Here is a 14,967-nt window from a genome sequence, read left to right on the forward strand (position 1 = left end):
GCAAATAGTTATTCACATTTTAGGCACTTAATAGAAATATCCATCTAAAGGATTTTGATAGTACTGGGAAACACCTAGGCTAAAGCAGTAGCCCTGGGTAACAGCTTTAGACTTCATTGCTATATCCTGTACTGCCTTACTCTTTGTTGCATTGTTTTATGACACGAGGGTCTCATATTTCCTTGTACGATTTCAGCTGTCCCAGTATTTATAGGTCAGCCAGTCTAGGGGAGGGGATACGAAAGACCAGGGTTATTCAGTCAGGACCACAATGAGGATGGAAACTTTTCTAATTATGTGGTAGCGATGAGTTGGCTGCAGTCCGCACTAATAGTCTTTTAATCGACATGTGGCTATCTGGTCTAGAATGCTTTGCAAATGTGTATGCAGTTCTGCATCAACTTGAAGCTAGTGTGCGTACGATAGGTGCAGCCTGAAATAAACAGGAGCTGCCAACCAGTACAGGACCCATTCACCCCTGCAACCCACGCCTGATAATCCTGTGAGACAGCCTTAGCTCAGCAGTAGTGCTCTTGCCTCTGAGTCAGAATGTCATATGTTCAAACCCCACTCTAGGAGACTTCAGCATATAATCGTGGTTCATCCTTCAGTGCAGTACTGAAGAAGGAGTTGCTACTGTCAAAGATGCCGTCGTTTCAGGCGAGATATTAAACCAAGGCCTTGTCTGCGCTCTCAGGAGGATGTAAAATAACTTCATGGTACTATTCAAAGAAGAGCAGGAGTTCTCCCGTCCTGGTCAACATTTATCCCTCAACCAATAATCACTAAAACAGATAATCTGGTCATTTATTTCATTGCTGTTTGTGGGAGCTTGCTGTGCACAAATTCGCTGCTGTGTTTCCCTACATTACAACAGTGACTACATTTCAAAAGTACATCATTGGTTGTAAAGCACTTTGGGACATCCTGAGGTCATGAAAGGTACTTTATAAATGCCAGTTCTCTCTGTTTAACTTTTACAATATCCTATATAGAACTGCAGCGAAAAAAATCCCTACAAATAATATTTGTTGGGATCGCATCTGTGATTTGATTATGTGGGTGACTCAACAGTTCAAATTGAGTGTATTTGTATGCCTTTTAAAATAGGTGTACAAAGGAATACTGCATTGACTATTATAGTACCTAATATAAGACTGAAATACATTCCCATTAGTCTATTGAAATGTTAGTCTAAGGAAAATGCATTTGTTTCTATTAAGCCAAAAGTCAACCAGAAAAAGTAACCCCTTTCCAATGCTCTACACTCACTATGATATATAAACAGTAATTGTATACTTTTCTTTATTATAGAATATTGGGTGCTGTGTGCCAATCACTTCAATAGCTCTATGCGATGGGACATCTGGGAAGAAGCTAAACTCATTTATTCTGTTTCACTTGGATTGAACTGAAAGGATTTGCTTTAACTTCTCTTACCATGCATCTTAAGTTTATTGAACTACCATGTTCTGTTTGTTTCCAACTTCAGTTCTTAGAAAGTAGTCATTGTGACCTGTACCTGAGGAAAGGAGGTTCAGAGCCGTCTCATAATGCACTGTTATTTCAAATATAGGACTGCCTTAATTCTGTAAAGTTTGTTTTTATATAGGTTTAGAATGTGGTAATAAAATGCTATGTTTCACATATAGAACGCCTGTGTTATATAGCAGATATCATAGCTGCCAATATGGAACTATATTCAATATCCAAAATAAGTCAGTCATCACCGACACTTTGTGTTTTACAATAAAATATCGACTGCGAACCTTTGTGCTGCTCAGTTCTTTCATCATCCAATGAAACTATTTGTCCCCCTAACACCAGATAGAAGTGCCGTTAAATGCCTCTTATAGAGTCATAGAGTTTTACAGCACAGAAAGAGGCCCTTCGGCCCATCGTGTCTGTGCCGTCCATCAATCCCTGTCCAGTCTAATCCCATTTTCCAGCATTTGGTCCATAGCCTTGTATGCAATGGCATTTCAAGTGCTCATCCAAATGCTTCTTGAATGTTGTGAGGGTTCCTGCCTCTACCACCCTTTCAGGCAGTGAGTTCCAGATTCCAACCACCCTCTGGGTGAAAAAGTTCCTCCTCAAATCCCCTCTAAATCTCCTGCCCCTTACCCTGAATCTATGCCCCCTTGTTATTGACCCCCCTACTAAGGGGAAAAGTTCCTCTTTATCCACCCTATCGATGCCCCTCATCATTTTGTACACCTCAATCAGGTCCCCCCTCAGCCTTCTTTGCTCCAAGGAAAACAACCCCAGCCTGTTTAGCCTTTCTTCATAGCTGAGGTGCTCCATCCCAGGTAGCCTCTTCTCCAGGTTTAACTCACTGCAGGCATTAGGGGGCGCTGTATCTGAAATTGAGAAACCGGCTCCGACTATAAGATTCCTGCGAGGATTTTCATTTCTGTCCTAAAACCTACACAAACTCATGAACTTCAAATCTTTCACAAAAAATTCTGTTCAGTCTAGAAATAATAGTTTTTTTTGCTGCTGATTTCTCTTTCAATAGCAAGCATTGCAGTTTATCCCCCTTTCTACTTATTTGTTTTATTTAATAACAGAATGGAATTCATACTAATAAAGAGCAATTTACATTAATAAACAGCATGTACAACAGCCATAACTAATTCTCTAAAAGACCAATGCATTTGTTACAACATACATTGTTTAGGGCTTCCTCATTAGTGAAATGGTCACTCCCTCTCAGTATGTTGTATGCTATGGCCGACGTGGTCTTTTGTTTAAGAGAGGGGTTGCATAAGTTGCTCTCACTATGGGCTGTCTTCTGAAGGATTGCATAGTGCTGTCCAACGTGGAGCTGAGCAGTGCATCCCAGCCTCAGCTTCATTGTGTGGTCTGCGTTGACTTTAACTGATCCCTGCTGGGGAGGCAGCAGAGGTGTTACAATTGGCATCCACACTCCTGGGCTCGCAAGAGGGGTCGGGGCGGGAGGGAAATCACCCAAGGCTCCTGCTCTCTACCACTACCCAGTAACTTGTAATGCAAAGTAACTGCGTGTGAACAGAATCAGTTGTCTGCTTGTTGCTGCACAGCTGAATAGCTGGTAAACAATAACTGTCAGCTAGAACATGCACAAGTTACAGAAAACTAGAGTTCAAACAAAAGGAAAGTTGATTGCTGAGATAATACAAAAATATGCATTTTGTGGGATGTGCCAAAAATAATCAGCCATGTCACTAAATATAGTTGACCCCAGCAATGGGTGGTTGTTTGTGGACTTTCTCTTTATCATGGGCATGTTCTCAGAAACCAATTGATTTCCATTGGCCCAGAAATTAGGGTCTCCACGGGTGAGTACGCATGGGGTACTCACCCGTAGGCCCAATGGAAGTGCCGGTTTCGTGCATGCACTGCGCATGCGTGGGAAACCGGCACTTCCATTCCCCTGAAAGAAGGGGTTGAGAAGTGGAGCGCGTGTGCCGGAGAGGCAGCGCGTGCGCATCGAACTTACGTTTCTTTTGCAGGTTTCTCTGGGAGGGCAAGTCTCCAGCAGTTACACTTTAAAAAAGCAGGCGCAAGGCCTGCTTTTAACAAGGTAAGTGGTGAATTAATTAAAATTAAAACATTTTTTCCCACAGGTTTATTATTTTTAAATACTTTAAAGAAAAGTAAGTTTATTTTTAGCTCTGCTGGAAAATGTAATTATTTCAAAAATTTTAATTATTGTTTAAAATAGTTATTTCATGTAATTTATAGTTATTTTAAAAATGTGATGTTTAAAAAAAAAATTATTTGAAGTTTAAGTGATGTTTTGGGGCTTATAGTATTTATAGGTTTGACAGCTCTTCCTGTCAAACCTATGAATGAAGCATTCCCTGCTACCATTGGCTCCCCATGGCCCACGTGATCCCAGGGGACGCATCGAACTAACTGCGCCCCTGGGATATGCAAGCACTGCGCGCTGGCAGTTGGAGGAGGCCCAGGATCGGAATCCCACGTGGGCCCACAGCTCAACGGCTGGCGTGCTAGGTAAGTGCAGGTCAGGGGGCTTGTATCCGCGGGAAGCCTCCGACCCGAATTTCTGGGCCATTATTTTTAAATCACTAGTGATTAATTTTGCTTAATTTTGAGGTAATCTTATATATTGGAATATTTAATTTCCCTCGGGCTCTACCATCCACACCTAGATCTTTGTCATCTTAAAGTAACGACTATATATATCAAGGATATCCAAGAATATGGCAAATCAGTCTGATTTGCACTGAAAGGGCTGAATTTTGCCAGTGCTCAGAGTGCGGGTTTGGAGGCGGGTCCGCTGTCAAAATCAAAATGATTGACAGCAGGTTGGGAACCCGCCTTCATGTACGTTTCCAAAGTGTCGGGTCTGCGATTTCAGAACAGACCCGACACCAAGTGGCAGGAGAGGCATTTAAGATAGTTAAATGTTTGTTAAACCTTTGTTAACTACTATTTTGCCAGCCTATTTCTATTTTACCACTTTTTTAACAGGGTTCACGTCGTTCGGAGATCACATCAGGTAAGTAGGTCGGGTTCTCTGTCTCCCCATTGCTGTGAATAGGCGACAGCTGCAAAAATGGTATGAAAGCTACCATTTCACAGCTGGTCACTTTTCAATGTCAGAAGCTTAAGCCTTCAGGACTTGGAAGACACTTTTGAGCTTTATGCAATTTCATAGAATCATAGAAAGTTACAGCACAGAAGGAGGCCATTTCAGCCCATTGTGTCCGCACCGGCCAACAAAGGGCTATCCAGCCTAATCCCACTTCCCAGCTCTTGGTCTGTAGCCCTGCAGGTTAGAGCATCCCAAGTGTACATCCAAGTACTTTTTAAATGTGGTTAGGGTTCCTGCCTCTACCACCCTTTCAGGCAGTGAGTTCCAGACCCCCACAACCCTCTGGGTGAAGAAATTTCCCCTCAAATCCCCTCTAAACCTTCCCCCAATTACTTTAAATCTGTGCCCCCTGGTTTTTGACCCCTCTGCTAAGGGAAATAGGTCCTTCCTATCCACTTTATCTATGCCCCTCAATTTTATACACCTCAATAAGGTCTCCCCTCTGCCTCCTCTGTTCCAAGGAAAACAGACCCAGCCTATCCAGTCTTTCCTCATAACTAAGATTCTCTACTCCCGGCAACATCCTTGTAAATCTCCTCTGTAACCTCTCTAGTGCAATCACATCTTTCCTGTAATGTGGTGACCAGAACTGCATGCAGTACTCTAGCTGAGGCCTAACTAGTGTTTTATACAGTTGAAGCATAACCCCCCTGCTCTTGTATTCTATGCCACAGCTAATAAAGGCAAGCATTCTGTATGCCTTCTTAACCACCTTATCTACCTGGCCTGCTATCTTCAGGGATCTGTGGACATGCACTCCAAGGTCCCTTTGTTCCTTTACACTACTCAGTGTCTTACCATTTAATGTGTATTCCCTTTCCTTGTTAGCCCTCCCCAAATGCATTACCTCACACTTCTCCGGATTGAATTCCATTTGCCACTGTTCTACACACCTGACCAATTTATTGATATCTTCCTGCAGTCTACAGCTTCCTTCTTCAGTATCAACCACACAGCCGATTTTAGTATCATCTGCAAACATCTGGAAGTGTTTGGAGTAATCTCTCTATCCACGGTCACCTCCTTGGAGCAAGCTCTCTCACCATTGTCAGATCGCTTGTGTCATCTCAACTTAAGCTGCCATCTATTCCAGCAACATCGGTGCCCTTGAAAAAATCTCTCCACGATCAGCCCCAGCACCAACATCACCAGGCACACCAACAACAATACCTACCTTCTCCGCAATCACCTGATGCTGCACAGGACATCAGCACCCGACCACATTGCTGCCCGGGAATCTAGCAATGGCATCACCATGGCCAGATTTACTTCACTTGACGCTGTACACCCTGGCTGCCACATGATGCACCAGGTTGACACCACCCCACACCAGGACCATAAAGCATCCCTACAATGTCCAAGCCATTCCTTTCACACTCATCACAATTGGCGGGGGTTGAGGGGGGGTTATGTCTCAACATTCACTGGAACTCACTAAGACACTTCCAAAGATGAGCACAGATCTTTCCAATAAGGTAAAGTGTTGAAAATATAGATTTCAATGCTTGACAACACATTAACAGAAACTTCACATGAACATTGGCTAAACCACCCAAGTGCCTACCCTTGTGTGTTATTAGTTGGTATGCTTGCAGTAGGTTGAGGGTGAGTGTGAGGGGTGGCTAGTGAGATGGGGAAGTGATAATGTCGATAAAGAGGGATGGGTGGAGGTGCAAGGTAAGTTGGTGTGAGTAAAGATGTGCAGGAGTAGGGTAAGGAAGACATAGTGATGGGGATGTGATGAGAGGCACAGCAGGATGAGGTGGAGTGTGGCTTGGCAGTAATATTTCGTGATCTGCTGAGATCATTGAAAGGTTTGCGCCACTGCAGCCTGGTCCTCCTGATGACATCCCTGCTTGTGTCCTCCTGTGCAATGTGCAACCAGGCTGTGTTGATCTCCTGGGGAGGTCTCTTCCACCTGTGGGAAGGGAAGAGAACCTCCTTGTGTGCTGTGACTTCCTCCATAAGCATATGGAGGGAGTCATGGGAGAGCCTGGGTGCAGCCGTGCACCTTTGGGCAGTGCTCGTCAGTGTTTGCAGCACCTCAAAGCTGTAGGAAACTGACAGCGCAACTGTCAGAATCAATTTTGACATGGCCCCTTTAAGGAAACTGGCTGATGATGCGTCATCAAATGACATCATCAGACCCGCTTCCTATTACAGGAAACTTTGTGCTATCCGGAAGTTGAATGTCCGGCAACTTTGATCTAACGGCAGAAATCAGCAGCCGTTTTGGTTAGGTGTTTTTTTCTCTCCTAGCATTCTTTTCACAGGCAGGCTCTGGAAAGCGTCTTTGTCGCTTAGCAACAGTTTCAGAGACACTTCCAAGCTACTGGGCCGAGTGTTTACAAGCTGTTGCTGAGCAACAGTGTTTGTGGTCAGACACGGCAGGCTCTAGAAAGCGTCTCTGTATCTTAGTAACAGCTTCAGAGACGCTTCCAAGCCACGGGCCCAGTGTTTACAAGCTGTTGCTGAGCAACAGTGTTTGTGGTCAGATACTGCCAGGAAAAGCTCCGATCTGATAACATTGACACTGGTCTATCCGGAGCTTTTAAAAAAACGGCAGTAGCTCGGTCCCATGGGTGCCGGATAGCACAAAGGTTCCTGTAATTGGCCGGGAACCTCGCAGGGTGGGCTTAACAAGCCCAATCAATGAAAAATCGCTTGGCGAGTGCGGGCTGCAGTAGGCAGCGGGCTGGGACACCGACCCCGGTCGGCGGAATCACGGGCCATAGTTGTTATTTACTGGTATAGACCTGGAGATTTGAAATGGGCTGTTCTTGGTTCTGTTGCCTCATATATTGGATAAGTTCTAAATTAGACCAAGATCTGTTAGTATCTAGTTGTTGGGATATGTTACAGGTCACCAGATCAGAGCGAGGCAACACCTGCTGAGCTGTGCAAACAGGTTAGTGAGGTATGTTTGAGCACAAATGTTATTGTCAGGGGGCATTTTAATCTAATGAAACTAGCAGGGAGCAGGAGCAAAGCAATTTACTTTCTGGACATGCTAATATATTTGACCCAGAGCGTGAAGAAGCACGAGAGGTGACTTGATCTGGTGTTGTGTAACAAACCGAGATGATTGAACAAATGACCTTATCCAGTGAGAAATATGCCAAACTCATTAAGGTTAAGATAAGTACAATGAAAGCTCTAAATTTTAGGAAATAAGACTTTAGGGGAATGAGGAAGCAGTTCATGGAGCTGGACTGACAATTTGTTAGAGCGAAATGGGATACTTTAAAATGCAGAATACAAGAATTACAAAGTTAATTTATGCCATTGTGCAAGAAACACAATAGGAAGCAGAGTGAGCAGCAAAAGAGATAATGTAAAGCATCAGACAGCTAAACTACAAGGAGTGACTACATTAGCTGATTTTTAATTTTTTTTTATTCATTCAGGGGATCTGGGTGTCGTTGGCAAGGCCAGCATTTATTGCCCATCCCTAATTGCCCTCGAGAAGGTGGTGGTGAGCCGCCTTCTTGAACTGCTGCAGTCCGTGTGGTGAAGGTACTCCCACAGTGCTGTTAGGGAGGGAGTTCCAGGATTTTGACCCAGTGACAATGAAGGAACGGCGATATTTTTCTAAGTCAGGATGGTGTGTGACTTGGAGGGGAACTTGGAGGTGGTGGTGTTCCATGCGCCTGCTGCCCTTGTTCTTCTCGGTGGAAGAAGTCAGGGGTTTGGGAGTTGCTGCAGTGCATCTTGAAGATGGTACACACTGCAGCCAAGGTATACCAGCGGTGGAGGGAGTGAATGTTTAAGGTGGTGGATGGGGTGCCAATCAAGCGGGCTGCTTTGTCCTGGATGGTGTCGAGCTTCTTGAGTGTTGTTGGAGCTGCACTCATCCAGGCAAGTGGAGAGTATTCCATCACACTCCTTATTTGTGCCTTGTAGATGGTGGAAAGGCTTTGGGGAGTCAGGTGATGAGACACCCGCCGCAGAATACCTAGCTTCTGACCTGCTCTTGTTACCACAGTATTTATGTGGCTGGTCCAGTTAAGTTTCTGGTCAATGGTAACCCCCAGGATGTTGATGGTGGGGGATTCGGTGATGGTAATGCCATTGAATGTCAAGGGGCGGTGGTTAGACACTCGCTTGTTGGAGATAGTCATTGCCTGGCACTTGTGTGGTGCGAATGTTACCTCCCACTTATTAGCCCAAGCCTGAACATCATCCAGGTCTTATTGCATGGACTGCTTCATTATCTGAGGAGTTGTGAATGGCACTGAACACTGTGCAGTCATCAGTGAACATCCCCATTTCTGACCTTATGATGGCGGGAAGGTCATTGATGAAGCAGCTGAAGATGGTTGGGCCTAGGACACTGCCAGAGGAACTCCTGCAGCGATGTCCTGGGGCTGTAATAATTGACCTTCAACCACCACAACCACCTTCCTTTGTGCTAGGTATGACTCCAGCTAGTGTTATGTTACAGAAGACGGAGACGGGATTTTATTGAGGTATTCAAGATCCTTAAGGATATTAATAACCCTGAGAAACTCTTCACCACCCTGAGAACAATGAGATGAAGCTCAGAAGAGGGAAGGTAAATGGACAGTTGAGATATAACTACTTTACACAGAGGGCACTGAATGTTTGGAATGAACTGCCCCGGGAAGCAATCAAAGCTGTTCATGAGTAATTGTAAGAGGGAGTTGGACAGGACTTTGGCACAAAAGCAATTGAGGGAGATAAGCAGTGAACTGCGTGTTCAGTGTTTGAATGCCAAGTCAGGCAGATGGAGTAAAATGCTTTTTTGTTCCCAGCAATTTGATGCCAATTAGTGGCAACATGGATATGGGGAAAGAGCAAGGGAGTGGGACTAATGGATTGCTCTTTGGAAGAGCCAGCTCAGCCTTGATGGGCCGAATGGCCTCTTTCTGTGCTGTACTATTATTCTATAAATTAACTCACGGTCTTAGATCAAGCATACCCTGCTCCCTTATTTTTAAGTATGCTTGCTTCATTTAGGAGGGTGTGTTTGTGACCCATCAATGATTATTAAAAGTTCTTACGAGTTTATTTTGTTTGTATTTTATATCAGTAATGTTATGTCCTCCAGACTCCAGTGCACACAATATTGGATAGTTCTCATCCTTGTGTCCTACTGTAATCTCGATGCAGATTACTCCACACTAGACCAAGGGTCAGGGCTTGTCCTGAGTTGTTGTAAATTTGAGAGCAAACCTGCAGTTATTTTGTTCCAAATATGACCATTTGTGGAGTTCTGTTACTTTCTCCTATCCTGGTGAACTGTTCCAACAGCCAGCTGGGCTTCTATATCCAGTCCCTCTGTACTGATCCAGCAATTCCCAGGTATGGCTGTAGTTCCTCTAAACTACATCACATTTTACAGAGCTTTCTCAGTTGAAAATCCTATTTTCAATAAGAAATCTTGACATCATAATGCAGCAGCACATTGTCATTTACTTAAGTAAAAATTTTTTAAAACTTTACAACCGTTAAGTGCACGAGGGTTACACTAAATGCTAAACCCAGAGGACTGAAGGGCCCTTTCAGCCTTCATATTTTCCTTTCATACCACGCCTGTGAGTGCAACAAGGTAAATGTTGCAAAACCGGGACAACACTGAACCGAATTTCACCTTGGTTCAAAGATGGCAACAGCGCACCATTTCTGCAACTTGCTTCAGCTGAGCAAACCATCAAGTCATTTCAGGATAAAAACAGAAAATGCTGGAAATACTCAGCAGGTCAGGCAGCATCTGTGGAGTGAGAAACAGAGTTAACGGCCCAGAAATTCGGGTCGGTGGCTTCCCACGGGTGCAAGCCCCCGACCTGCACTTACCTTGCGCGCCGACCGTTGTGCTGTGGGCCCCCGTGGGATTCCGATCCTGGGCCTGCTCCAGCTGCCGGCGCGCAGTGCTTGTGTATCCCAGGGGCGCAGTTAGTTTGATGCATCCCCTGGGATCACGTGGACCTTTGAGAGCCAATGGTAGCAGGGAATGTTTCATTCATAAGTTTGACAGGAAGACCTGTCAAACCTATAAACATCACTAAAACATCACTAAATCTTCAAATACATTTTTTAAAAATCACATGAAATAACTTTTAAACAATAATTTAAATTTTTGAATTTTTTTTAAATTTTCTAATGGGGCTAAAAATAAACTTACCTTTCTTTAAAGTATTAAAAAATAATAAACCTGTGGAAAAAATGTTTTAATTTTAATTAATTCACCACTTACCTTGTAAAAAGCAGGCCTTGCGACTGCTTTTTACATGTCTAACTTCTGGAGACTTACCTTCCTGGGAAAACCTGCAAAAAAAACGCAAGTTCAATGCACACGCGCTGCCTCGCCTGCGCATGCGTTCCACCTCTTAACCCCTTCTTTCAGGGGCACGGAAGTGCCGGTTTCCCGCGCAGGCACAGTGCATCCACGAAACCGGCACTTCCATTGGGCTTACGGGTGAGTACCCCATGCGTACTCACCCGTGGAGACCCAAATTTCTGGGCCAACGTTTCAGGTTAATGACCCTTCATCAGAACTGGGAAAAGCTGGAGATGGAACAGGTTTTTAAGCAAGTGTAGGGGCAGGGAAAGGGGGGGGGGGGGGGGGGTGGCGGGAAGAAGAGGAGGAAAGAACCAAAAGGAAGGTCTGTGATAGGATGGAAGGTAGGAGAGGATGGAAGGTAGGAGAGATTAAGAGATGGTGCAAGGCAAAAGGAGATGGTAATTGGGCAAGTTAAGAAACAAAAGCTGGCTCTAGATGAAGTGTAAATGGCACTGGCAGAATGAAAGACAGCTGCCATGTGGTAAGAGAGAAAATAAATAAAATAAAATAAAGAGAAAAAAAAAAGATAGGGACAGAGGTTATGGTCTCAAATTGTTGAACTCCATGTCGAGTCCAGAAGGCTGCAAGATGCCTAATCGAAAGATGGGGTGCTGTTCCGAGCTTACGTTGAGCTTCATTGGAACAGTGTAAAAGCCCGAGGACAGAGAGATCAGAGTGGGAGTGAAGCGGAGAATTAAAGTGACAGGCGACCGGAAGCTTGGGGTCACCCTTACGGACTGAACGGAGGAGTTCCGCAAAGTGGTCACCCAATCTGTGTTTGGTCTCCCCAATGTAGAGGAAACCGCATCGTGAGCAGCGAATACAGTATATTAAATTGCAAGTATAAGTAAATCGCTGTTTCACCTAGAAGAATTGTTTGGGGCCCTGGACAGTGGGAAGGCTGGAGGTAAAAGGGCATGTGTTGCATCTCCTGTGCTTGCACAGGAAGGTGCCGGGCAAAGGGGAAGGGGTGTTGGGGGTGATTGAGGAGTGGACCAGGGTGTCGCAGAGGGAGCGGTCCCTTCGGAATGCTGAAAGGGGAGGCGAGGGGAAGATGTGTTTTGTGATGGGATCACGGTGGAGGTGGCAGAAAATGATTTGTTGAATTTGGAGGCTGGTGGGGTGAAAGGTGAGGACAAGGGGAACCCTATCGTGGTTCCGGGAGGGAGGGGAAGGGGTGAGAGCAGAAGTGCGGGAAATAGAACGGACACGGTCAAGGTCAAGGGCCGTGTCAACCAAACTAGAGGGGAATCCTCGGTTGAGGAAAAAGGAAGACATGTCGGAAGCACTGGTATGGAAGGTGGCATCGTCAGAGCAGATGCGGCAGAGATGGAGAAACTGGGAGAATGGAATAGAGTCCTTACAGGAGGCGGGGTGGGAGGAAGTGTAGTCCAGGTAGCTGTGGGCTTGTAGCAAATGTTTGTCGATAGCCTATCCCCAGAGATGGAGACAGAGAAGTCGAGGAAGAGTCGGAGATGGACCATGTGAAGGTGAGGGAAAATGAATGAAATTTTCTAGTTCAGGGAGAGAGCAGGAAACAGCACCGATACAGTCATTAATGTACCGGAAAAAGATGTGAGGGAGGGGACCGGAGTAGGACTGGAACAAAGTGTTCCACCTATCCCACGAAAAGGCAGGCATAACTGGGACCCTTGTGGGTTCCCATAGCAACACCTTTAATTTGGAGGAAGTGATTGGAGTCAAAAGGAGAAGTTGTTCAATGTAAGAACAAGTTCAGCCAGGCGGAGGAGGGTGGTGGTGGACGGGGACTGGTTGGGCCTCTGTTCAAGGAAGAAGCGGAGCTCCCTCAGGACATCCTGGTGGGGGATGGAGGTGTAGAGGGATTGTACGTCCATAGTGAAAAGGAGACGGTTGGGGCCAGGAAACTGTTAAAGTGACGGAGGGCATCGGAAGAGTTGCGGATGTAGGTGGGAAGAGACTGGACAAGGGGAGAAAAAAAAGAGTCGAGCTAGGAAGAGAGAAGTTCCGTGGGGCAAGAACAGGCTGAAACGATGTGTCTACCGGGGTAGTCCTGTTTGTGGATCTTGGGAAGGAAGTAGAAGCAGGCTGTGCAGGGTTAGGGGACTATGAGGTTGGTGGCCATGGAGGGAAGATCTCCAGAGGAGATGAGGTCAGTGATGGTCTTGGAAATGGTGGTTTGATGTTTGGTAGTGGGGTCATGGTCCAGGTGGAGGATTCAGAGAGTTGGCGTTCAGCCTCCGCTAGGTAGAGGTCGGTTCGCCAAACAACAGCACCACCCTTGTCAACAACTTTAACAACAATGTTGGGGTTGGATCTGAGAGAATGGAGTGCTGCAAGTTCAGAGGGAGGTAGGTTGGAGTGAGTGAGGGGAGCAGAGAAATAGAGACGGCCGATGTCACGCCGACAATTTGCAATGAAAAGATCTAGAGAGGTTAAGAGGCCAGAGGGAGGGGTCCAGGTAGAACGAGAATTCTGAAAACAGGAGAAAGGGTCAGCCGTGCCGGGGGGGGGGGGGGGGGGGGGGAGACTCTTGGCCAAAGAAGTGGGCACGGAGACGAAGGCGGCGGAAAAAAGAGCTCAGCGTCATGCCGAGCTCGAAATTCACTGAGATGGGGGCGTAAGGGGATGAAGCTCAGGCCTTTGCTAAGGACTGATCGTTCGGGGTCAGAGAGGGGATAGTGAAAACACGGCAGGGGGCGAGATTGGAAAGAGGGATGGGGTCAGCGGAAAGAAGGTTCTGGATGGGCGTTGGTGTCCAGGAGTTGTTGAAGCTTGCGATCCTCGTCACCTGAAGGGAAGAAAAAAAGTTTTTCGCTGAGGCGAAGGATGAAATGGAGTCATTTCAGAATACCAGTGGCTCCGTTATTCCCTAGAGCCAAAAATACGACAAGAATTGCAACTTTAGAAGGCTCCGGGAATAGTAATCAAAGTAATGTCCCCCGATTGTGCATTTTGTAAATATCACTTTCTAAATACCATACAAATTTAGAGAATCAACCTCTTAAGTGATCAGAAGCACAAAAAAGTGTGTTAAAAATTAACATGTTTGAAAAGAGTTAAAATTCAGAGAGATGCACGAATAACTTGTAATGGAGTCGACGGCATATGGTATGCTTGAAAGGCTGTGTCCAGATAAATTTGATGCAACACTACACCAGGACTAGAATGACGCAGCAGGCAAGGGCTATTCATATGCAGCAGCAATATGCTGTATTACAGCCTCACTACATCACAAACTAAGTTTATAAATGGAAAAAAAATTAAAACCCATGGGCTATCTTCAAATTTAAAGCCAGCAAACTATAGCTTGGTGCAAAACCTACTTTCTAGATGGTTCTGTTACCATTTACACCTTCTCTAGACCCATCATTTGTTTCTTTACTTGTCCTATTCTACCTTTTGTTGCTTACTCACACCTACCCTCCACCCTCTCACGGACCTTCCCCCTTTGTCCCCTCCCCCATCCCTGGCTCGATACCTGCACATAAACTGTTAAATCTCTAACTTCTTCCAGTTCTAATGAAAGGTCGACCTGAAACGTTAACTCTGTTTCTCTCTCCACAGATGCTGTCTGACCTGCTGAGTGTTTCCAGTATTTTTCTGTTTTTATTTCAGATTTCCAGCACCCGGAGTATTTTGCTTTTGTTACAGTATCGCACTGGTTGGTTGTCCAAGGTTTTTCCATAAATCCCATTTTTTAATTGTAATCCTGCAGGATTTTGATGCCCGTCCTAATTCTGTGCTGCAGTCAGGTTTTGAAGATTATTTGTGTAGAGCTGATGGTATAAGTGCGAAACCTGGCCTGGAAGGTTAACGAGCCTTATAGTGCAGGCAACTGAACACACATAATTGATGCTGAATCATCCCAGGTTGATTACTAGCACTGCTGAATCATCCCAGGTTGATTACTAGCACTATCAGTTTACAGGGAAATAGTTGGCAACTCCTTCAAGCCAGCACCATAATGTCATCAATACTTGAACAGAAATTGAAGCCCATGGGATTAAAGGGGCAGTGGCTGTGTGGACAAGACAGAAAGCAGAGAGTAGTGAACGGCTGTTTTCAGACTGGAGAGAAG

General features: G+C 45.3%; 1 protein-coding gene across 1 annotated transcript in view; it reads left to right on the forward strand.

Annotated features, from left to right (window-relative positions):
* apobec2a (apolipoprotein B mRNA editing enzyme, catalytic polypeptide-like 2a) overlaps positions 1-1,768 on the forward strand; it is a 33,865-nt gene extending 32,097 nt beyond the window's left edge. The window contains exon 3 of the mRNA XM_086011536.1: positions 1,315-1,768. The gene's annotated coding sequence lies outside the window, so the exon portion shown is untranslated. The remainder of the gene's footprint in view (positions 1-1,314) is intronic.
* The last annotated feature ends 13,199 nt before the right edge of the window (positions 1,769-14,967 follow it).

This window comes from Somniosus microcephalus, chromosome 18, assembly GCF_052327205.1.
Source record: "Somniosus microcephalus isolate GS21.2 chromosome 18, FLI_Smic_1.0, whole genome shotgun sequence".
Lineage (NCBI taxonomy): Eukaryota > Metazoa > Chordata > Chondrichthyes > Squaliformes > Somniosidae > Somniosus > Somniosus microcephalus.